Source organism: Tursiops truncatus, chromosome 2 (genome assembly GCF_011762595.2).
Source record: "Tursiops truncatus isolate mTurTru1 chromosome 2, mTurTru1.mat.Y, whole genome shotgun sequence".
Taxonomy (NCBI): Eukaryota; Metazoa; Chordata; class Mammalia; order Artiodactyla; family Delphinidae; genus Tursiops; species Tursiops truncatus.
Genome location: NC_047035.1, coordinates 175,068,161 through 175,093,261, shown reverse-complemented (window position 1 = coordinate 175,093,261; position 25,101 = coordinate 175,068,161). Strand labels below are relative to the sequence as shown.

General features: G+C 45.4%; 2 long non-coding RNA genes across 3 annotated transcripts; one reads left to right on the top strand and one right to left on the bottom strand.

Annotated features, from left to right (window-relative positions):
• The first annotated feature begins 6,290 nt into the window (after positions 1 to 6,290).
• LOC109549692 (uncharacterized) lies at positions 6,291 to 23,026 on the top strand. 2 transcript variants are annotated; one of them, XR_004525432.2, is made up of 4 exons: positions 6,291 to 6,867; positions 7,227 to 7,316; positions 15,541 to 15,594; positions 16,767 to 23,026. It is a non-coding gene; the product is annotated as an uncharacterized lncRNA (long non-coding RNA). The 2 variants fall into 2 exon arrangements; XR_002176086.3 differs by lacking the exons at positions 15,541 to 15,594; positions 16,767 to 23,026 and adding an exon at positions 7,920 to 9,162 and having other exon boundaries at positions 6,316 to 6,867.
• LOC141278122 (uncharacterized) lies at positions 9,056 to 24,782 on the bottom strand. Its single transcript, XR_012330465.1, has 2 exons — positions 23,044 to 24,782; positions 9,056 to 9,131 (listed from the first exon to the last, which is right to left on the bottom strand). It is a non-coding gene; the product is annotated as an uncharacterized lncRNA (long non-coding RNA).
• Positions 24,783 to 25,101: the final 319 nt, after the last annotated feature.

Here is a 25,101-nt window from a genome sequence, read left to right as displayed (position 1 = left end):
CTATCAAACGTTTAGAGAAGAGCTAACACCCCTCCTTCTCAAACTCTTCCAAAAAACTGCAGAGGAAGGGTCACTCCCAAACTCATTCTATGAGGCCACCCTGATACCAAAATCAGACAAAGATACTACAAAAAAAGAAAATTACAGGCCAATATCACTCATGAATATAGATGCAAAAATCCTCAACAAAATACTAGCAAACAGAATCCAACAACACATTAAAAGGATATTCCATGCAAATGGAAACCAAAGAGAGCAGAGGTAGCTATACTTAATAAGGTCATTATATAATGATAAAAAGATCATTTCATAAGAGAATATAACAATTGTAAATATATATACCCAATGCTGGAACTCCTAAATATATTAAACAATTATTAACGCATGCAGAAATAGACAGCAATGACATAATATCAGAGGACTTCAATACCCTACTTTCAACAATAGATAAATCATACAGAGAGACGTTCAATAAGGAAATAACTAATTTGAACTACACTGTGGACCAAATGAACCTAACAGACATATATAGGATATTCCATCCAACAGCAGCAGAATACATTCTTGTTAAGCATTCATGGAACATTCTTCAGGATAGATCATATTTTGGCCACAAAACAAGTCTTAACAAATTTAACAAGATTGAAATCATATCAAGTATCAATTCTGACCACAATGATAAAAAGTAGAAATTGATAACAGGAGGAAAGCTGGAAAATTCAAAATAGGTGGAAACTAAACAACAGACTTCTGAACAACCAAAGAATCAAAGAAGAAATTAAAAAAGAAATCAATAGAACTTGAGAAAAACAAAATGTAAATACAATATACTTATGGGATATGCAAAAGCAATTCTAAGAGGGAAGTTTATAGTGATAAATGTTTACTTTAAGAAAAAAGAAAGATCTCAGACAAAAAACCTAAACTCACACAAGGAACTAGAAAAAGAAGAACAAAGTAAACTCAAAGTTAGCAGAAGCAAGAAAATCATAATGATTAGAGCAGAAATAAATAAAATAGAGACTAGAACAATATTAGAAAAGATCAATGAAAATAAGGGTTGGTTTCTTGAAAAGAAACAAAAATTGACAAATCTTTAGCTAGACTAAGAAAAAAAAGAGATCTGATTCAAATAAATAAAATTATAAATGAAAGAGAAGTCATTACAAGGGATACAACAAATATGCAAACAACCCAACAGTTGGGGAACAAAGAGTCCAGGCATCACCCCCAGCATCTGGGGGCGGAGGCCACTGTTCTGTGTGTTTTACAGGAGGAATGAGGAGCACGAGGTTTGTTTCTGGAATCAATCAGACAGGCTGGCTGGGAATTTCCCCAGCGTTTGCTGATATTACAGCCAGTCCCAGGAGTGCCCGAATCAGCAACATTACTTCTCACCAGCAGTGTGATCGCTGGTAAGGAAGAGTTGGCATAAGAGCCATCTTGTAGGGTCTCTCCACAGTCTGGCAGCTTCACAGCACAGGAGCGCAGCCCAGGGACAAGCACACGTTCAGGGGTAAATGAGGAAGGAGGGCTGCGGGGCTTCCACGTGGGCCTTGAGTCCTGGAGGAGGATCAATGGGGAAGCGTGGAGCCAGGTGGATTACAGAGTAGATTTACCAACTCAACTGCATGCGAGGCAGAAGTGGAACAGGACTTGTGGTTTTGGTTATTGCTTGTTTTACTAAATTATTTATTTATTTCTAGTTATTTCATTTTAAAAAATTGAAGTAGAGTTGCTGTACAATGTTATGTAAGTTATAGGTATACAATACAGTGATTCACAATTTTTAAAGATTATACTCTATTTATAGTTATTATAAAATATTGGCTATATTCCCCGAGTTCTACAATATATCCTTGTAGCTTATTTTATACCTAATAGTTTGTACTTCTTTTTTTTTTTTTTTTTTTTTGCGGTACGCGGGCCTCTCACTGTTGTGGCCTCTCCCATTGCAGAGCACAGGCTCCGGACGTGCAGGCTCAGCAGCCATGGCTCACGGGCCCAGCCGCTCCACAGCATGTGGGATCTTCCTGGACCGGGGCACGAACCCGTGTCCCCTGCATCGGCAGGCGGACTGTCAACCACTGCGCCACCAGGGAAGCCCTAGTTTGTACTTCTTAATCCCCTACCTCTATCTCCCCTCTCCCCGCTTCCCTGTCCCCACTGGTAACCACTAGTTTGTTCTCTATATCTGTGGGTCTGCTTCTTTTTGTTATATTCAGTAGTTTGTTGCATTTTTTAGATTCCACATATAAGTGATAACATGCAGTATTTGTCTTTCTCTGTCTGACTTATTTCACTTAGCATAATGCCCTCCAAGTCCATCCATGTTGCCGCGAATGGCAGAATTTCATTCTTTTTTATGGCTGAGTAATATTCCATTGTGTATACTTACCACATCTTCTTTATCCATTCGTCTGTTGGTGGACACTTAGGTTGTTTCCATGTTTTGGCTGTTCTGAAGACTGCTGCTAGTTACTTATTTTGATGATAGAGCTGGACACTTGTGAAGCCCCTGCCCATCACCTGTGACTTCTGTCTCCCTGTGCCCTCCTCCTGTCTCTCGCCCCCATCAGGTGTAGCCAGCAATCTGGGTCTAGCGCTTATCATTCCCTTAACTTGATTTTCTTTGTCTTAAATATATGTATGCCTTTCCTTTTTCTTAATGAAAGTTAAAAAAAACACAAAACTCTTTTCTACTACTTGTCCTGTTGTGCCTGTGCTGAACGTCTGAAACAGGGATGGTACAGGAATCCACAGAAGCCTGTACACAGTCTCATTATCCAAGTGAGGCCACTTGTTTTCCAGGGAGTAAGAAAAGGCCAATGTCTCACAGAGAAATGATAACTAACTAACTTCGTTTCCATTTGATTTAAGGAATCCATTATCTTTTTCACTTATCTTAATTTCTTTTGGTCACACCAAGGGTTTAAACCCAGTGGCTACACTGCACTGTGGATGGACTGGGAGAAGGGCAGTCGTTGTATTGGACACAGCCTTTGGAGCAGAGGAAACACTTCCTGCTGGGGGCGTGGTGACTGTCCTTCACTTGATAGAGAGGGAGACCACACAGTTGATTACTCTAGAGCATCTCAACAGACTAAGGAAAGTTTTCCAACACAAATCTGGCTATATCTCAAATAGATGAGCTTGCTTCGTTAAATAAACGATTAAAGAAAACAATGTAAATGATACCAGCTAACTTTACTTAGCATTTTGTGAAGTGGATTCGAAGAACTATAAAATTGGGCAGAAGGCAGGAAGCTTTTATAGGATAAAGAACAAAGAACAAGGAAGAGGAAAATAGAAAATATTTGATTGGCTGGGGTCAATTGTTTGGGGTGAGAAGGTCCAGAGTTGGCTGCGTGTTTGGGGACTGGCTGGCTGGGCATCCTGCATTTCTGGTCAACAGGAGCATCTACAGGGACATGAAAGTTGCCTAAGTGGCTCCCCAGGCAGGTGTGGCTCCGTCTTGGGGCTAGAAATTTATTTCAGTGGGTCTCTCCACATTTCCCTCTTTCTTAGAGGGAAACACCTGCACTCCTCCCATACACGCTTAGTTGCTTATTCTATAGGTGGCTCTGAGACCAGGTTAAGATCGCTGAAGCTCTTCCTAGTGTCCTGTTAAGACAGCCAGTGCTACTTTCAGCTTGGAATGGAGGAGAAGATGCGGAAGCGTCAGTGCCCAGCTTGAGGTCCTGGAGCTTCGGCCCCAGTACCTGGCCTGACGGGAGTTGGTGTGTCAGTTGGTCTGCGGGAGTCTGAGTTTTTTTGCACCACGAAAACTCTAAGGCAGACTAGAGCCATTCAGATGCCCAGAGTCGGGCTGTCACTGCTTACAGAGCTGACTCCCCAGCTTAGATCAGCATGGTGGAGAGAAATGCTTACCGGGAATGAGTCAGCGGGGACTGCTGATACACTGAGAACACTCAGTGTGAATAGTTCTAGGAGGAGAATGTCAGCTCGCCTGGTAAACAATTGTCAAAGGAATAGCTCTTCCACTTGTGACCCATCTACGCACCTAACTGGTTGATTTCTATGCCAGGCACTGGTCTGGATACAAGGGTGGGATTGATAAATAAGACGTTGTCTCTTCACCAGAAACCTACAATTTCAGTCTAGAAGGGCAGAATCCAACACACCAATGAGAGTGATTCAGATTAAGTGGGGTACGTATCTCAAGAGACACACATGAAGGGCTGCAAGGGCTTCAAGGAGAAAGCAACGGTGCTCACCGAACACCTACCGTGTGCCGGGCCTGTGCCGACCCATCGCCTCACCGAGCACCTACCGTGTGCCGGGCCTGTGCTGACACGCCGCTTTCGGACCTTGACCCTTGTCCAGCTCTGATGGCACCTTGTAGGAGCCTTATCACCGCTACACAGCAAACGGCACAGGATGAGCGCTGGTTTTCCTTTAGTTCTGTCCCATGGCTAGGCCCTTCTGTCACTTTTCAGGGGACTGAATTTGAACTTTGAAATATATTCTAAAACGTCCCCATACATTTTTGTACTTATGGCCTTTTACGTTTTATTGTTGATGACTTTCACATGTGTATTTAACGAGATGCCAAAAAAAACTTTGGCAATGAGGGAATAACAGTAGGTGAACAAAAACCCTTTGATTAGAATTTTTTCTTTTCATTTTTTGGTAACTTTGCTGCTGAGGATTTAGACAAGTCTGAACCATGATGCTGGCTTCTTGTGAATGATATGGAATTTTCCAGTGCCTTCTGGGGTGGCTGTTGGGGTCAATGATGTAACTCTGATACTAAAACTTTTAGGACCAACTGAAAGGAGAACTCTTCATAATCATCAGCTGGATGAGAGCAGAGGTTCTGTAAGTGTCTCCACCTTGGCTGCTTCAAAGAGATGCAGGTGCCTCTGGCCATACCTCTAGCCAACTAGATTAACATCTGTCATGGTGGGATCCAGCCTTCCCTATCTTTTAAAGCTCCAGGTGATTCTAGTGTGTGGTCAAGTGTAAGGAATACCTCTAGACAGTGATATTTAAAGTCTAATCTGCACTTGAATCCCCCAGATATTGTTAAAATGCAGAGTCTGATTCAGCGGGGTTGGGAGGGGGATAAGGCCTGAGATTCTGTATTTCTCACAAACTCCAAGGAGACGCTAGTGCCGTTGGTCTGTCTCCTTCGAGTAGACACAGGGTCTTTGAGTAGGCAGGGACCACACTTTGAGTAGACAGGGTCTAAGTGAACTATTTCTCAGAGTGAGGTGCAGACCCCTGAGTCAGAATCACTGGGGTGGGGGCCAAGGGAGTGCTTGCTGAAAAGCAGATTCCTGGGCCCTACCCTCGACCCCCTCAATTAGAATCTCTAGGGGTGGGCTAACATCAACTTGGGTGCTTTTCTAAAAGTGCTTAAAAAAACTCTACAAATAACAAATGCTGGAGAGGAGCATTTGAAGTGGAGAAAAGGGAGCCCTCATGCACTGTTGGTGGGAAAGTAAACTGGTGCAGCCACTGTGGAGAACAGCACGGAGGTGAAGTACCATATGACCCAGCAACCCCACTCCTGGGTATATATCTGGAGAAAACTATAATTCAAAAAGAGTCATGTACCAAAATGTTCATTGCAGCTCTATTTACAATAGCCAGGACTTGGCAACAACCTAAATGTCCATCGACAGATGAATGGATAAAGAAGGTGTGACACACACACACACACACACACACACACACAATGGAATACTACTCAGCCATAAAAAAGGATACAATAATTCTATTTACAGCCACATGAATGGACCTAGAGATTATCATACTAAGCGCAATAAGTCAGAAAGAGAAAGACAAATACATATGATATCACCTACATGTGGAATCTAAAATATGACACAAACGAACTTATCTGTGAAACAGAAACAGACTCACAGACATAGAGAACAGACTTGTGGTCACCAGGATGGAGAGGGTGTGGGGGAAGGATGGAGTGGGAGGTTGGGGTTAGTAGATGTAAACTATTGTATAGAGAATGGATAAACAACGAGGTCCTACTGTAGAGCACAGGGAACTATATTCAATATCCTATGATAAACCATAGTGGAAAATAATATAAAAGAAAGAATGTATGTATATATATATATACACATATAATTGAATCACTTTGTCATACAGCAGAAATTAACATCACAAATCAACTATACTTTAGTAAAAAATTTTTTTTACAAATAAAGAAACAACACTTTTAAAAAACACTTATGCTCATGTCCAGTCATCCCATCTTCCATCTTTCCAGATTGTAACTTAACTGGTGGAGGCTGGGGCCCAGGCACTTCCACCTCACCCAGTTGACTCAGCTGCGCAGGCAAGCTGAGAAGCTTGGGTTAGGGCAGTGGTTCGCAAATTCTTCTAAACATTGGAAGCCCCTGGAAAACTTCAAGGACTCCCAGTGCCTTTGTGCCACTCTCAGAGCTTGGAATTTCATGGGTCTGGGGTGTGACCCAGGTACTTGAAAGGTTCCCCAGGTAATTCTACCATGCAGACACGCTTGGCAGCCCTCGGTGAGGGTACCTGTGTCTGAGCACATCGTCGAGGCAATTCTCCTGCGTGTCAAGGCGTGAGAGCCTGTGCTCTGGAAGGAAAGTCCTCGTTCGTTAGTGTAAGGAACACTTCCTGCTAGGGTTTCAATTATAATTCTATGAGCAGCCTTGTAACTATGACTAACTCTTCAAACATGTGTGTGATTCACCGGCTGTGGGAGGACCAGATCGGCAACAGGAAGACAGGGTAGAAGGAAAAATAATACATGTGCTCTAACCCTTTACTCCAGTGTTTTTGGCCAGTACAGCTGGTGGATCGCCAGGAGTTTTTGATACGATAGGAAGTTAATTCAGGAAGTATCTGATGGTAAGTTGGTGCTTCTATTCATTTTCGAGTTACCTTTTCAATCATCAGATTGGAAGGTAATGATATTCAGAGGTTACATATATTTGTTTTAGTGAAGAGTTCTGTTTTTAGAGGAAAAAATGAGGCCTTTAAAACTCAAATCTACCTCGACTGCTTCTGACGGTCCAGCAAACCCTGTGTACTTCTGGAAAAACACTCCTTTTTTTGAAGCAATTATTTTGCTTGGGGGTTAAAAGCTTGTGAGTAGTGTTCCCGGGCTTGTGTCACAGAACCTGAACTCATTTCCTTAACGCCAGACCTAGATAGGCTACTCAGAGGTATTCTCTAGGATTTCTCAAACCAGAGCTGGTTTCTCTTAGGTTATAAAGTGACATGGCGTGGCCATCTGTGGTGGGCGGGGACCTGCCCGCAGCTGGAGAGAATCGGGCCAACTCAATGAGAGAAGCAAGGTAAGCCTGGGAGGGGAGATGCCCTACGTCTCATCCCTGAGGTCCCTGCACACAGCTGGTTATACTCAGGCTTACCTTCAGTTCTGTGAGCCATCCTAGTTCCACTCCAATAAATCACCTAGTTTTTGCTTAAGAGGCTTTGCATAAGGTTTCTGTCACGTGCAAGCCATAGGGTAGTGCCCCTCCAACATGGCGCCCTTGCCTGGGTGCCTCACTCCAGATGTGCAGGGGGAGTGCCTGCCTCCCCAGGGAGCCTTGAACGACTGGCAAGTCTTGATTACTGAAAGTATGAAGCCAGGTCATTGCAGGGCATAGGAAAAAAATTTCCATCAGCAATGGAAAAGGGGCAAGTGGCTAGAAGCAAAGAAGAGACTCTCAAAATACGAGAAAGGAGAAAAAACCCTTTTGTGGGTACCAACAGGGAGAAGTAAGCCTGGGTTTCCCCTGGTGCTGACCAAACGGACCAGAATTATTCCGCAAGGGCCACCTATGCAGCTTCCCACATGCTGGGTTTTGGTGGGATTTTAAGGCAATAAGCACCAATATTTATGTTACACTTTACAATTTACAAAGTGTTTTCAGAGATATTATGTCATCTTCCAGGTAAGGAAAATTGCTCAGAAAGAGATTAGACTTCCCCAAAATCCCAACTCTGAGGGATTGGAACCAAGACTCCCATCCAGGACCTTCAAAGTCCAATCCTGTGGTCTTCATCAACTCACCGCTGTGTCTGCCCCCAAGGAACAGATGACATCACTGGGGAGACATCAGCAGCTCAAACCTACTAGGGAGACATTTCCAGGAAAGCAAATGGATTCCTGCTACCATTAAGTGACAGATGTGTGTGAGACAGCAGAAGTGGGCCGTGACTGGGGTAGGGTCTCCCAGTGAGTGTTTGCTCATCTCTTCACCCGAATCGTGTAAGGTCAGCGGGTGGCTTTCCAGCAACAGAGACCACAAAACAAGGACATTGGGAATCCGGGTCCTAATCCAGCGTCATCACGAGCTGCTGGTCTGCACCACAGGCAGGCCTCTTAACCTTCCTGGGCCTCAGTTTCTTCAGCTGTAAAATGAAAGGGTTGGACGAGATGATTTCCAAGGCCTCTTCCAGGCCTATAATTCTACGTCACTTACTAGAATGCTCGTGGCAAGTATGCTACCCCGTGGCTTACAGTGACTTCACTGTAATTACTGAGTTCAGAGCACGAGAACGCTGGATCCTAAACCTGTTCAACGTCTAAGTCCTGCTCAGTCATGTCAGCCAGATTGTTTTTATATCCATGAAATTTACGGCCCTGCCCTTTTAGAGGAGGAGGTGAGGAAACTGCAGGTAATCTGTCCAGGTGAAGAAGGCCAGAAAGCTATAAATAATAGTGAGAGTAAGAACGAGCCTTCTGCTTCTCAAGGCAAAGCTCACAGTGAGGCAGATGAGACAGTGGTTGCTTCTTCTTTTTTTTTAATTGCCTTTTGTCAGATGAGAAAAGTGAGGCCCAGGCAAGCTTTTATGTTTGGACCAAGGTCTCCTTATAACAGAGCCAGGACTAAGACCAGATTGTTGACTCGGATTCCAGTATTCCTTCCAACAGCCATGAAGAGTGTGTTTCCTTTGGGGAGTCCTATATCATTATAGTCTCATTAGCAAAATGTTCCTTTCTGACGGCTAGGAAAAGGATTCAGCAAGTGTCACTCTTGTTGACAGGTGTTGGAGAGAGATATATCATAAGGTGTAGAGGCCACTTCTGAATATCCTTTTAAATTTTTTCAATATTTCCAGAGGCCAGAGATATATGTATCTTAGGGTCTTCATCCCAGGAGCTGAAATAAAAAGAGAACTTGGTTGGCTTTAGATAGACCTATATCATTATTTCAAATTGCATCTGGCCGAAAAGCGATGGGGTTTTGCGAATGCTGTCATCTGTTCTTCCCTTCATCACAGGCTTGGTTGCAAGTCCTGCTGCGTTTTATCTTAGCACACTTGCAGTTTCGATTTACATGACTCATCTTAAACTTTATGATCATGTTCATCGTAATAAAGCTGGCTGACGACACTCTGAATAGCTGGCTTCCCATGATACGAGGTAATTAATTTTTATGTTGCATCTTGAATACAAAGTATTGAGACACAGTCTTTAAATATTAAACCAAAGAGGTAATGGTCTTGGCGGGGGGTGAGGTACAAGAATTGGATCCAGACAATATCAGAAAAGTTGAAATGTAGAAATAATGGAGAGACAGATCAGGAGGGACATTGTCAAGCACTGGAATGGGCTCTTAAGTAAGGCTGCCCAAGTATTTCTTTCTAGAAGCTTTGAAATGTTGAATGGTCTGGTGGTTTTTATGACGAGGGAATCACTGTATCCGAGGTTTATTTCCCCTTCTATTTTTCGGGAAAGAGGATTTTGAAATGACATGACCTAGCTTACAGGGATATTAATAAAAGGGGTCCATAAAAGGGAAAGAGTGGTGGTTATAAATCATCCCGGGCGCAGGAGGATTAAAAAAAGAAAAAAAGACGTTAAAGCCCCAAATCCAGAGAGAGCCGGGCTCTCCTTGCCTCAGGCAGCTCTGGTGGTGGTGCAGGGCTCACCGCGAGCCTGGGGTGGAGGGAAGATCGAGGTCTACACGGGTAATTACACCGAGCAGACTGAAAGGTGTGTTTGCTAACCTAAGAGCTTCCTAAAAAGGAAGCAGAGAAGTGAGGACATTTGGATAAGGAGGAGGTTTCACCCCAGACTCTAGGACCTGCATTAGAAGAGATTCCTTGTCCCAACAATGCCCTCCTGCTGCTGAGCTGGGTCAGGACACACTGTGGCAGAAGCTTTTCAACTATGTCCCCACTCCACTGACTTCTCAGAGGTCCTCACCCTGCTCCCTTCAAACTCCTGGCGCCCGGCAATTTTCTTCGATCAAAGATGATCCCATGAGTTCTACAGTTTCATTCCGAGATGTGATTTGAATTCCCTCTAGTTTTCCCATCTGCTTCCAGGAGAGCGTTCGTTCATCAGCCACTTTAATTTTAAATGTAAAATAAATGTGAAAGAACGTGTTCTCTGACTCCGGGTAGTAGCACTTTCAGTGCACGGTGGTTAGGGATGGATTTGCTTTGTCCTTGTGACCTCGGAGCCCCTTTAATGATGCAGCTCAGATGACGACCCGTTCCACCTGGCGAAGAAGAGCTGTGTCACACGGCTCAGCCACTTAAAGCCGCTATACCTGCATCCTCCAGCCGTGCCAGCTGCCCTGGTACACGCTCTCTGCTTGAGGACAAAGCCCCGGTCCCCCACCTACCCAGCCTCACACCTGGCTGTGTCCTCACCTGGACTCTCCTAAACTCTCCCGACGTTGATGTGGCCCCTGCTTTTGACTCTGTCCTTGCCCTGCCTGTGTGGCCTCCCCCTGAGATCTTCCTGGCCAGGACACAGTCTTCCTCTAAGCCTCTCTTGCCTCCCCATCACGGCAGAAGCTTCTAGCCAGCCTGTGTCAATATCCCCTCCCTGCTAGCAGCCACCCTGATGCCAGGGCAATGCCCAGACGGCAGAGGAATATGTGGGTCCCAGCCTGTTTCATCAGAGCAGTTCCATGTCCATTTGTGGTCCAGAGCTGTGGTGTTCAGAAGATTCTCTGAGCCATAGGGTCCTCTCTTCAAATGAAATCTAGTGCGAAAGACTTCATTTGTGGTAGAAAGTGCTGGTCGGCGATACTTAAAACAGGGAGCTGGAGTCTCACCTGCTCCCCCGTCCCCTCTCCCTCCCTCCCCCTACAGCTGTGCGAAGCATGCCTGGTGGACTCTCAGCCCCTTTATCACATTGCACTCTGCCCTTATCCCATCCCACGCACACCTGTGCATCAGCGGCCCGCGCACACGGGTGATTTCTAAAACACCATCTCCTCATCTTCACCTGACTTCCCTTTGTACATTTCCAGTCCCCGCTAGAGTTTACAGGAAGTCTGGAACTTCTTATCCTCCCGGCCATGTCCACCCTGCCCCTGTTCACCTCTTCTATTTCTTACTTCCTGTGTATACTGATGAGATTTCAAGCAAGTTTGGCATTACCTGAGTCCTTCTGTAATAACTCCTGCATAGCTCCCCAGCCACCGTTCCTACGATTGCCCCTCGGAAATCTCTCCTGGATCTGTAACCTGTTCTCTGTCCCACTGCCACTGCCTGGTTGGGCTTTTGCCACCTTGGGTAGGGATCATGGCATCGATACCTGCTCTGAGCTATTCCTGACTCTGCAACAAAGAGGAAGCCTTCAGAGAAGTGGGACTTGGATCCCCCATTGAAGAATGGGTAGGGTATTTGTAGGACTTCCTCTGGTCAATAATAACGATCTTACAATATTCTGAGAGTACATTCTAAGAGTAGGCAGCTCATTGGAGAAAGTTTCTCATGGAAATGTCCATTGAGGGAAACGCAAGTACAGTCCATTCAATGACCTGCCTTTTGTGTCTCCTCTTCTGTTAGAATGACTTTCTCCTTATGTGCAGCTGTAGTGTTGTCAAGTAGCTGTTCCGACGAGTGAGGAATCCCAGGGGCATCTCATGCTAGTGCCCGTCACTTACAGAAGACAATCTTCCTGGGTCTCTCACTGTGCTTCGCGATTCCCCCGCCGTAAGAGAAAACTAACACACAGAAGTGATTGTTCTGTCTCGTGTAGGAAGGATTCTTATTATGACAGAAAAGTGATTTTCTTTCCTGTGGTTTCTTAAGGGTTCTCTAATTGGGTAACCCCCTGCTGACCCCTGGCTCTGGTAGTTTCTAGAGTGACATCTTTGTTTCACTACTTGCACACCGAGGCCAGAACGAGAAATTCAAGCCAAGGCAGAGCATGAGATAATGGGGCTCCATAAACCACGGTATTGAAAAGGCAGTGACCCCTAACAGTCACTGGAGTTCTCGCCATTAAGGACTTTTCTCACCTGCACCTAACAGACGGGGTGTGTGTTACAGCCCCACGTCTGGCCTGGAAGTGGGCTGAGTTGATCTGTCAGACTTCAAGGCCTTGAGCCTGGATGGCTTTGGAATTCATTCATGTTCTACATACACTTGAATAATAACTCAAAATAAGCACAAAAATTTTAATTTTTTTTGGTTTTGAGAAAAATTGAAACTATGGGAAAATAGGAAGGCTAATGTAACAAAAACCTATACTCCTACCATCTAGGAGTTTACTAACTTTTCAACATTTGTCTTATTTGCTTGCAATGTTTTTAAAGGAAATAACACATTCAAGATAAGATTAAAATCCTCCTTAGCCCCCACTGTTGGCCCAGGTCCATTCCCAGCCCCCTCCCCAGAGGCACCCTCTTCACGAGATGGTGTGTATCCAGGCAACCCATTCATTTCTTTTATTTTCGTCTACCGATGTGGAATTTATGTATTGCATTTGTATTCTTTTAGTGGCAATACAATTTGAATATGCATAGTTATAGGTATATTTTCTCCCCAAACCTGAAATTTATCGATGTCTGTATCCTCCCTAACAAGGCAGTGCGAGAAGCAAACTCTGCGCTACCTTCAGACTTTCTCCTTCTCTCAGCACCATGTTACTGCCCACTTCTCAGGTCAAGTTTATTTTCATCATATTAGCATTTCTCTCCTTTCTTCTCTTCCTTCCTTTCTTCCTGTTCTGTCTTTCTATAACTTCTCTTGTATTATTTATTAAAATGTATCTCTTTAGGTTTTTCTCATGATTGCTCTTTGCAATGTATCCCTTCATTATGGGTTTAGTTTTCTTCTTGTGAAGGTATATTCTTCATTGGTTCTTTCAGAAAACATCTGAGAGAGTATATTTCCTATGTTCTTATGTCTATGGAAAGGCTTTTATATTGTCCTCATTCTTAAAGGATAGTTAGTGTGGGCATAAAATTTCAAGTTCATAGTCATTTTACTTCAGTCCTTTTAAGATATTACTCAGTCTTCTTCTGGCATTTTCATGAGAAAATTGATAGCTCTTCTGTGGGCAATCAAATTTTTTATCTCATAGCTTCTAGTGCTTTCTCCTCAAATTTCTGCAGTTTTAATATGTATATCCAGATATTTTAAGTTTATTAATCCCTAGTGGGTATTTTTATTCTGACTCACATCTTTCTTTTTTCCCAGAAATTTTCCCAGTTTTAAAATTTGCATATTTTCTCTCCTTTATTCTTTTGATACTTTCTTTACTTTGGGGAAATCTTTTAATTAAATTCTCATTCTATTTTCCATGTGTTTTAAATAATTATTTTTTGTCATCCCCATGTCTTTACCTCTCTGTGCTGTGCACTGGGACATTTTCTAAGATCTGAATTCTAACTCACTCATTTTTACTTTAGTCGTGTTTAGTTCATGAATTAATGTGTCTGTATTTTTCCTACAAAGCAATGATTATTTCTTGCTTTTCTCACTTTTGAGTATAAAAGTTTTTCCTCTTCTTTGAAATAATTTAATATTTTTCTAAAACTTCGATACTTCTAGTATAGGAGGCATTTCTATACATTAGGAACAGAAGGGAGGGGGTTTAGTATACACTCGATCCACCACCTTGATTACTTTTGGGGATTATAGTAAATTTCATCCTTTCCTGAATTATTGCATCTAGTATTGTTGCAATGATCATATTTTCCAAACTAAATATCAAGTTTCATGATCTGAAAGGGGATTGTTTTATAAGTTGTCCATTTATTTAAATGAAAACTCTTAGAAATGCATACAAATGAATCACACTTAGCAATTTGTTGAAAATAATAAAGTAACACTAACCATAATCATCCCACCAAAATCCAGACTGGAAAAGACACTGCGAGTAGAGTAATCGTTTCTGGATCTATGTTTAAGGCTCAAGCAGCTACAAGGCGTAGGAGATCTTTTCTGTTTGTTAAGTCGCTAGAGGTAGGAAGGAGAGATGAAATGAACATGCACTAAGTGCACATGTCGTATAGGGTTTCCTTAAAGATCTCAAAGTAAACTGTCTTCTCATGATTTGCTTCTTTCTGATCAAAGTAAGGTCGAGCAAAACATTCCAGTTATTTGAAATTCCTCTCCTGACTGATGGCAATTATAATGGCAGATTTTGTTTGTGTCTGAGAACTGATCACATTTACGAACGTACAATTCATGTACGTGAAATTCATGTCCCTTCATTTCGTCATCATTGCCTCAAAATCATTTTTATGTTGTTATCAAGGCTGGAACATAAATAGTTAACCAGAAGGGAAGGTAAACCTTTTTTTTTTTTTTAAATGGGGAAAGAGATCATATTTTCTTGTTACTTTCAATACTTATGTTTGAAAAGTTTTGGTTATGAAGACAGGGAATTATGTTACACTTAAGAGCAAATATCATCTATAAATCTTCCTATGTCTTCTTGGTTATTAATTAATGTGCTAAATGGTGCCCAGAAGTTTCTCAGCTGGAACTTGTGGTTTAAAGTAGCTGTTCTGGAAAAAAAAAAAAAACACACAACCAACCTTGGCCAGATTCCCTTTATAGACCTAAAGAGTTTAGTACTTGCTATACAATGCGTGATCTGTCCTCATTTTTGGAAAGCTAATGAGATTAGTAACATGTGACTCATGTCAGTTATGTTGAAGGAAATCACAACACAATCTATGTGTACCTTTTCAAAAGACAAATTGCAAAACTGCAGACCAACAGAACAGTGCCTGTAATACTTTCTTCCTGGGAAAACAACCTGTCTCAAAATGAAAATTAGTTATCGTTTAGTGTTGTTACAAATGAGGCACCTGTCTGTTAAACTTGCTTCAACTGATGTATTGGAGTCATAACTGGCAAACTTCAATCCTGAATGTCCTAGGAGAGTCCTGGGAGGGCTCATAACACCCCCTGCCTCCCTGGAAGTAATGAGCTGGTTGCAGGTATTGATAAAACTCTCTAGCTGTCTCCTTGCAAAAAGGTCAGTGTAGGGTAGAAATATGCTGGGCCATTAGAAAAAAGAAAGAAAACCCACAAGCAGAGGGTGACATCGGTGTGGGGAAGGTCTAAATCTTTGTTCTTAACTACTTTTCAAGGTAGAGAATACATGGGCTGTAGAATGGTCCCTTTAGAAGAATTAAAGAAGGTGTTTTTGCTGACCTTGACAATCACCTAAATCACTAGGCGCTGGGATTTAACACTAAGTCACACTGATCGCTAACAGGGGTTGTTAGAGCCCTGCTGTCCTCTCACCAGAGCCCTTGAGTTTCTACACTGTGAACATCTATACGGATGCTCTTTTCTTTCCAGACTCCTGCCTGGGAATATTCAGGATAAACATCCGGGAATACACCATTTCTGCTGGTATGTTGGTATTTTCCTTGTATCTGAAGATAAAAGTTAAATGAAAGTAAGCTAAACATCTATAAACCTTGAGCCAAAAAACAATGTCTTGAAATACACGGAGTAACAATCTTTGAAGACTATTTACTGTTTTCTGTCCATGACGCTACACACTCTTGCAAAATTTCTTGACCTTGAAAAAAGAAATTTCAATTCTTCTGCACTCATGGAAGGAAGAAGTTTCTAGAAAAGAAATGATTTCTAAGAGAGATAACAGAAGTCATAGAAAGAGCTAGATATTGAAATAGAGTTTCAAACCCTCTGCAGCCAGGGGAAACAAAGCTGGGAAAAGAGATCCTAGGGGAAAAGATAGCAGTGAAAATGTTATTTGCCAAATCTGAAAGCAGATGAAATTCAAGGGTGTTTGGTGTGAAAAGTAGTCACACAGAACACTAAAATTCTTGTAGGAAAAGAAAGTTACAAAAGATTACTGGAGTTGCCTCACGCAGCCTTGCCCATTATGTGTGTACCAAAACTCCTGACGTGAATTTTATAGCATTTTTCATCTCAATGGAATTTCCCTCACTTCACTGTAAAACCAGATTTGAACTTCCTACATGCATATTTTTTAATGTTTTTGAAAACACGGGGTTGGTGTAAACTGATAGCTTTGTGCTGCCAATCCCGGGCACAGCTGAGTAACCAAGGGACCACTTCTACCTCCCCTTCCTTAACCTGTCGTTCTAGGCGTTGAGAGAAGACCAGCAGCCTTAGGGTTTGACCCAACACTCTCCCCCTTCAGGGCCTCTGGGTCCCCAAATCCTGCAGCATAATACCTTCATTTATTAAATATGTGCCTGGAAAGTTTCCCCATGAGCCGCATTCACTTCTGTCCACATTTTATAGTGGGGTTATAGGGGTGGAGAGGAGTACGCCAGAGACCCACCTGAGGGAGGACTTTGCAAAGCATCCCCAGTCTTACATCTCATTTTTAAACGCAGATTTCGGGAATGAGGGTGAAGAATTAGGAAATGAACAGGATTAACTAAATTCACTGCTCGCTTGTTCCTTGTTTTTATAACACTTAAGGGTGCTTTGTCTCATTAAGAAGCCGCTGAGCCCTCTCTTCCAACAGTCCCATGTTCCCGACAGGAGTAACGTGTTCTATTTAAATGTTTGGCTCATTTGTTTAGAACGTTTCTTCAGCAACACAAGAATGAGCATCAAATCGCCTCTGCTGAGGAATGAAGGAACTGGCTTACGGAGAAGTTGTGCCGAGACCACCTCTGTTTTCAGTGTGTAAAAGGCCGGAGATCCCGCTATATATGAATCCCCACACTGCATCGCACAGCCCTGTCCAGTTTGTATCAGTATTGCCTGTGTCCATCCCCTTCTGCTGCGTTAGCGTGTAGCAGTCAGCCAAGGACAGCACAGCAAGCAAAGAAGCCTAACACTGAAGTGCAGAACTCCTTCTCAGACAACAGGGACGACAGGAGAATCAGGTGTGTGGCCAGAGGAAGCAGGAGAGGGACCCTGAACTTCAGAGGTTGGGTTTTACACATCCCGCCGCCTGCTTCTGTTCAACGAGCTTCGGGTTTCTGTGGTCCTGGGAAGGGGATTTATGCTTATTCCTCTGACCAGGTTAACTATCTCTAAATACAGTGAAATAATTCAGCGACCCTGCTATTTCAAAGACCTCAGTATATACGGGGGAGAATGTAAGGAAGAAAAGAGGGACCCGCGACCCAAAGCCTTATCGTTTCTTGTGAGAAAGCTGTAAACTGTGCCTTGCAGGAGCTGGAGGCCAGATCTCCAGACTAAGAAGGACTTGCTTGTCCCCAGAGTGTCCCAGGGGAAACGGCTGGGGGCCCTCCAGCACGAGCTCATGTCACCGCCATCGCTGCTTCTACGTTCCCAGACATCTGTGCTAGTTTCCCAGGGCTGTTGTAAGCGACCACACACAATGGCTTAAAAGAACACGAATGTATTCTCTCACGGCTCTGGAGGCCAGAAGTCCAAGATCAGTTTAAATCGGCCTAAATCAAGGTGTTGGCAGGGCCGTGCTCGCTCCAGAAGGTCTAGGGGAGAATCCGCACCCGTCGTCGCCAACGCCTGCCGCTGCCGGCACTCCTTTGCTTGTTTTAAATTGATTTCTATAGGTGTATGCTTGATTTAAAATGTTATGTTGGTTTCTGCCGTACAGCAAAGTGGGTCAGTTTTACATATCCATATGTCCACTCTTTTTAATCTATTTATTTATTTTAGTTTTTGGCTGTACCAGGCGGCGTGTGCAATTTTAGCTCCCTGACCACGATCGAACCCATGCCCCCTGTACTGGGAGCACGGAGTCTTAACCACTGGACCACCTGGGAAGTCCCTACCCACTCTTTTTTAGATTCTTTTCCCACATAGGTCATTACAGAGTATTGAGTAGAGTTCCCTGTGCTCTGTAGTAGGTCCTTATTAGTTACCTATCTTATCTATAGTAGTGTGTCTATGTCCATCCGCATCTCCCAATGTATCCCTCCCCCACTTCCCACTTGGTAACCGTAAGTTTGTTTCCTATGTCTGCGAGTCTATTTCTGTTTTGTGAATAAGTTCATTTGTACCATTTTCTTAGGTTCTACATGTAAGCAATATCATGTATTTGTCTTCTCTGGCTTCCTTCACTCAGTATGACGATCTCTAGGTCCATCCATGTCACTGCAGATGGCCTTGTTTGGCTCTGTTTGGTGGCATTCCTTGACGCGTGGTCGCGTCACCGCAATCTCTGCCTTCGTGGTCGCGTGCCTCTCCTCTTCTGTCTGAAAGCTCCCTCGGCCTCCCTCTTACAACACTTGTGTTCCCATTTAGGGCCCAGTCAGATATTCCAGAATAAACTCTCCACTTTGAGACCCTTAACTTGATCACATCGGCCAAATCTTCGCCATATAAACTAACACTCACAAGTTCCAGGGGTCGGGAGGCCTTTATTCAGCCAATTATCACACCCATTGTTTCTCTGGCCCTCAGCTTTCAGGGAGGCAGACTTTTCATCATTTCTCTGGAGAAGAGCTCAATTCCAAATAATGACGAGCCCAGTTCAGCAGCTGTGGTTCTCAGCCAGATCGAGGGATTGCACTTTCTGATGATCTGTACTAGGATTTCTAGATATGGACAGAGTGTGTTCATTACACTTACTTAACGTCTCCTTCTAATTGCCTGGGAGTGCAGCAGGACACGGTGTACCTTGAAGGACTCAGAGTTACAGGTTGTTTCTTACTATCTGGAACTCAGGCTGCCCCTGGTGCTAATATGTGTGCGTGAGACAGGATCCCCAATCTGGCAAGAGGAGGGTGGAGGACAGGCAAGTGACAAGTGGAAACTGGGAGGTGGAAACAACAAGAGGTGGCATTTGGGCAGGGGTCGGAATGATGGGCATCTTTCAGGAAACCGTTCATGACCATTTCTCCCACCCAAGACTGACTTAGAGGCTCCCTGCCATACGCTTCCGCGTCCAGCTTTGCTTTTGCATCTTAACACTTCGCACATCCTTTCTGACAGTCCGTGTACCTGGCTGTCTCCCTAATTGGGCTGAGGACGAAGGTTCGTCTGGTGTGTTCACATGGAGATCCCCAGCACGTAGCATGGTGCCCGGCACCTAGCAGGAGCTCAGTAACCATGTTGGCTTGACTGAATGAGTGGAGAGGAGAAAGCAGAACATTCTGGGCCGAAGGCTGGCCCAAGAAAATGCCCGGGGGCAGGGCAATCTCCTCCAAGTCGGTGAAAATCACACGGAGGAAGACGGGGCCGCATGACTAACCTGGCTCGTGGTTGGTTCAGGGGAACGGAGGCGAGGACGTGAGATTGAGGACGTGAGGTTGGTTCAGGAGGTGAGGACGTGACCGCTCTGTTCTCGGGTCCTGCGGCCGTTCCTGGCAAGAGTGAAGGAGGTAGCGGGCATTCCTGGAGCGTCACACCCTACTGATGCGACAGGTAGGGTGGCAGAGAGGATGAGAGTGTGGGCCCTGCATCTCAAGTCCTCGCTCTGCCAGCTGCGTGAACTGGGGCACGTCCCTGAGACCCCCTAAGCCGTGGTTTTCTCGACTGTAAGATGAGGACACCGCCACCAGCTCTGACCCATGGGAGAATAACACAGGTCAGGTGAAGAGCACGGCACAGTGCCTGGGATGAAGGTAGGGCCACTGTGACCGTGAGCCTGAACCTCACCTGGGAGGCTCCTCGCCGGATCCGGGTCACACTGTGTGGTCAGCAGTTCTGACTGGCGCCGGCATCTGCCTTCCCTGAGCAGCTAGTGACTTAGGGGGCTGGCGGGTCCCAGAGCGACCGCGATGAGAAATCGAGGGATGCTGGGGGGCAAAGTCTGACCTCTCCAAGGCCTCTGTGCAGGCGCGAGCAGCAGTCGGGCGGTGTCTGAGGTCTAAGTGCTGGCCCTGGGTCCACAGTCGAACCCCAGCCTGCAAAGCGCGCACGTTGCAGCCTTGAGAAGCTGAGGCAAGAGGCCCTGGGAGCTCTGAAGCCTCCTACCTCAAAAACAGGGCCAACGGAGGCGAGCTTTGGTGCCAGAGCTGACTTTCAAGCCTGACTATCTTTGGACCTACCTTTCAAGGAGATTAGAACAGGGATCAGAACCAGTGGGATCCTTTCCAGTGTTAATTGGAATTAACTACAAATAACAACACAGAAGCCCCTCCCTGTTGTTTCTCCTGGTGTCTGTCCTGCACGCTCAAGTACTGCACTTGAATACAACTTTTGGAGAAATGCTGGTTGTTTCAAAGGGCTTCGACCTCATGGAGAGGGGTCCTTAGCGGGTTTCCCCCTCCTCTGGAGGGTGGAAGGTCAGAAGGAGCCGTGCATTTCAAATGACCCGATGCACTCCGGGTAAAACCCATCTACCAGTTGGAACAGTTTTGAATAGATGAGGCACTCACCAGAGTTCTAATTAAAAATCAATGTGATATATAATTAAATTCTAGCGATCACATATGCACCAGCCCGTCTCTTTAGCTTTTAGCCTGAGGCAGAGGAAGAATGCTGTTATTGATCAAGTCAGGGGACCTCTGAGCTTGTCAATAGAGGGGTCTCCGCCTGGCTGCTCAGAGCCTGAAGGGCATGTCCTGGCTTTAAGGGCTTTGTCCGGAGGGCGGGACCCAGCCTGCAGTCCATGCCTCTGGGCTGTGAGCTCCGAAGGGGAGGCTCTAGAAAGAGAGAGGGTGCTGATGTCCAGCCTCACGCTGCCTCTTCAGCTGCCTTCCCTGTGCCCCGTCCCCCATGGGCAAGATCCCTTCCGTAAGGTCTGCCAGGGACAAGCGTGGCAGCGGGGTCAGAGGACCACCTGGGTTACAACCTTCTCTTAGGAGCTGACGGCCCCAGTTCAGCCCAGCCCTGGGACCCAGCCCTGGGACCCAGCCCACCCTTTCTGTAGAAAAGTATTATTGATATTTTCAATTTCTTTAGAAACAGAGATGTCCGGGTTGCTTTGCAGGCACTCAGGGCCATCTATCAATTTCCCAGCAGAGGCTCACGTGTGTAAAGTGTACACAGAGGTCTTCTCAAAAGACCTCACCTTTTGACTGTGTCCCCGCATCTGGTCCTGTCACGATACGGCCCTCTGAGGCCCGAAGTGCTGTTTTCATGCCCACTTTGCACGTGGGCGCTTCCTTGTTCAGGGGTCTCTGCCGGTCCATCCAGCCTCACGGGCTTCTGACGTGGGGGGCAGGGGTCCTCGCCCTCCCGCCCCTCACACCCCGCCTGTCCCAACTACCCCGCTCCTCCCCCAGCCCCCACCAGGGCCACCAGCTCTCCAGAAGTTTCTCTTTTTCTGTCTCTCCTGTTTTAAGCTGAATTTAGTCAGTATATTTTTTATCTATGATTCTTCCCCCATTTTCTCTTTAGATTTTTATTATATAAATAGGAATATATTTTTGTTATAAAAGATTTGTTATGAGTGAGAATGTAGGGTGAAACATGAAAGGCCCCGTCCATGGTTTGGAGCCCCTTTACCGCCAGCGCCCCTCCCCCTCCTGCCCCTCCCCCTCTGCCCTGTTCCTTCTTCTTCTCCTTTTTTTCCTGCCTCTCCCTCCCCAAGCCCCTCTCTCTTCGTCTCTCTCTCCCTCTCTGCATATTTAAATAAAACAAAGATACTATTTTGCACAAAGAAAATGATAGTTTTAGAAGCCCCGCTTGGTGGAAAGCAAGAATTTTGTCAAATTCTTTGGTTTATATAAAGGAAAATTGCTGAAGGCCTTTGATCTCAGATTCTCCCACAGAAGAGAGTGCAGGGCTGGAGCTGCAGCTGGGAAGGAGGCGAGTGTGACACGGATGAAGAGAGAAGTGTGAGGGTCACCAGCCCAGGCCTTGTGTGGAGATGTGGGAACCCAAAATAGACCCCCCGAGTCACCTCAGACTTCTCTCTTTCTCCCCTATCCCTTATGCAGTCCCCCAGCAAACCTCAGCTCTGCCTTCATAATGTATCCAAAATCTGACCCTTCTGACCACCGCCCTGCGAACACCCTGGTCCCAAGCTATGAGCATCTCTCCCCTGGGTTCCTGCAACAGCCTCAGCGGTAAATCACAAGAGCCGATTACATTTCCACGGAACTTGGCGACGTTCTGTTAAATACAGCGTTGGCTAAAAATTAAATGCTGTCCATTGGTAGATGAACGGATAAAGAAAATATGATGTATCTGTATCCATATGCACAACAGAATATCATTCAGCCATAGGTCGATGAATGGATAAAGAAAATATGATGTATCTGTATCCACATGCACAACGGAATAGCATTCAGCCATAGGTCGATGAATGGATAAAGAAAATATGATCTATCTGTATCCATGTGCACAACGGAATATCATTCAGCCATAGGTCGATGAATGGATAAAGAAAATATGATGTATCTGTATCCACATGCACAACGGAATATCATTCAGCCATAAACCAGGGAATCCTGCCATCTGCAACACCATGGAGGGTATTGTGCCGAGTGACTAAATCAGACAGAGAAAGGCAAATGCTGGATGACCTCACTCATATGTGGAATCTAAAGACACTGAACTCACAGAAACAGAGAGTAGTTGGGTGGTTGCCAGAGAGAGGCTGGGGTGTATCAAAGGGTACAAACTTGCATTTGTAAGGGGAATAGGATCTGGGATCTGATGTGCAGCATGGAGACTATAGTTAACAATATTGTGTTGTATACGCTACTTGAAAGTTTCTAAGAGAGTAGATCTTAAGTGTTCTCACCACAATAACAGCAACAAAGTGGTAATTATGTGAGATGAAAGGTGCGTTAACTAACTTTACTGTGGTAACCATTTTGCAATACATACATGTATCAAATTATCACGTTGTACATCTCAAATGTACACCATGTTCTATGTCAATAAAGCTGGAAAAAAAATAATATAAACTTATTATTAAATTATAAAACCCAAGGTAACACATAGTCAGAAGTCATCACTTCCTACCTTTACCCCATTTTGCTATCATCTACGCCCTTTGAGGTTGTTGGTATCAGCTGTGATTATACGGCGGCAATACTGCTTGATGGTGACCTTCCAGCGTCTCTCCACAACTCCAATCTCAGTTGTATCAGTAGGTTGAAACCAGCTATGGGGAGAGTACAGACACCATGGAAATCGACAAATGCTGCAAATCAGTGGAGGTCAACATTTCATGAACACTTACTGTGATGTTTCCCTCTGAATGAACTGAAGTCCTCACCTTCTGATGAAAGAACTCATCAGACTGGAGGTTTCTCCACAATTGCCAACATCTCCCCCTTCTCTAATCTGACTCAGTTTATCCTAGTTCAATACCACTCTTACACGCCCAGCTGACCTCCCCCTTTCCAAACTCTCTTCCTTCCAGAGACTGGTACGGTCGTAACACTAACAGGTTCCTATGTCTCTGATGGTTCTGCAAGTGTTTGGGGTGGGGTCAGTACACGTTAGGTGCTCGATAAGGACCTATCAGTTGACTCAGGACGAGGGACCTGGCCCAGGAGAAGAAAGTGTTGCCAACAGTAGTCGAAATCATTGTTAAATAACATTATCATCATCTGATGGAGCTAATATTCCCACACGCTTCATCCTTCATTTCACTCTTCCCATCATGATCTGTGAGGTGAGGAGTATCAGGTCCACTTTACAGACAGGGAAGTCGGGAAGTTCACCTGGACTCAGACAGCTGATAGGAAGCAGAGCTGGACTTAAACTGTCCTCTTCCCAAGGGGAAGACGTTTCAGCAGACATCATTGGAGGAAAATGTCTGAGGTCTTCACGGAGAGTTGACTTTTCTTGGGAACTGCTACCGGGAAATGTTCACTGTGGTACCACACAGGGCCCACAACGGAACATCCTTGCTTTCCAGATAAAGACACTGTGACAGGAAGTACAGCCACAAGGTCCCTACAAGGCATTCTGTGCCGCAGACCTTTGTAACGCGTGGTAAGCGCTGTCGCGTTGGGCTGGCCCATTGGAAGCGATGTGCCTTGGCTTCTGGTGGGGGGCAGCTCAGGTCAGGGGCAAACGACGCCAGGGTAATCACAGCCCTTCATGCCATGGGGGGCTGTGACGAGAGAGGCTGTGTCACACCCCTCCACTGCTGGAACAGGGATTCCTGGGGTCTCCAGGGCTGTTGACTAGAACGCGAGCTCAGCTGGCCCTCATCTCCCGGGCCTGCGTGAGTTAGGCCGAGGCCCTTGTGCTGGCCTCAGAACCAAGTGATACACGTAAACCCGGATCCTCCTCAGCTCACTCGAGCTTAAAATTAGCGCCTCTTCTGACAAATCTGGATCACGTATTAGCAGAGCAGCCCAGGCCCTGGCTGCCGAGATTACACGGATTACCTTTTGCCCTTGGCTTTGGCTCTTGTCTGTTATTGTCCTGGGGCCTCGGTTTCTTCTTCTGCCCGGTGGGGATAAAGCTAGGAGCGCGTGAGGTGCTGACCCTGGCGCCCGGATCGCGGTCAGAGGCGTCATGCTTCGGTTTTCTTCCAGAAACGCAGGTCAGGGCCCCTCAGCAGGGCTTTGCTGGCCTCACCTCGTGCTGTTCTTCCCACCAGTTTCAAGCTGGGCTGCCGGCCCGTGGCCAGAGGGCGTGTACCAAAGCTTCCTGTTTGCCCGCGGGCCTGGGGCTGCCGTGAGGCTGGGCTCCTTCCCTGGAGCCCGTGTGTGTGACAGGGTGTGCCCAGCTCTTAAAGTGCTTTGACGAACATGCCTTTGTGCCGAAAGCTCTGTAAATACACGGAGCAGACCTGGGCGTGGTGTTTCCAGAACACGCCCAACCTCAGCCGTCATCAAGGCTCAGGTCAGAGAGAAGTTGGAAATGGAGGCCGTTGGCCTCTTCAGTGAGTCTCCAAAGCAGAGATGGCTTTCCTTTCCAGCTTCCACGTCTTGACTCACTTGGCTGGATGGCGCGAGGCCCCTCTGGCCTTTCTTGTGTTTCCAGGGCTACGCAAACCTAATTTCAAGCATCGTTTAGAAGAACTGCCAGTTACCTATGCTGACTCTCTGCCCACATCTG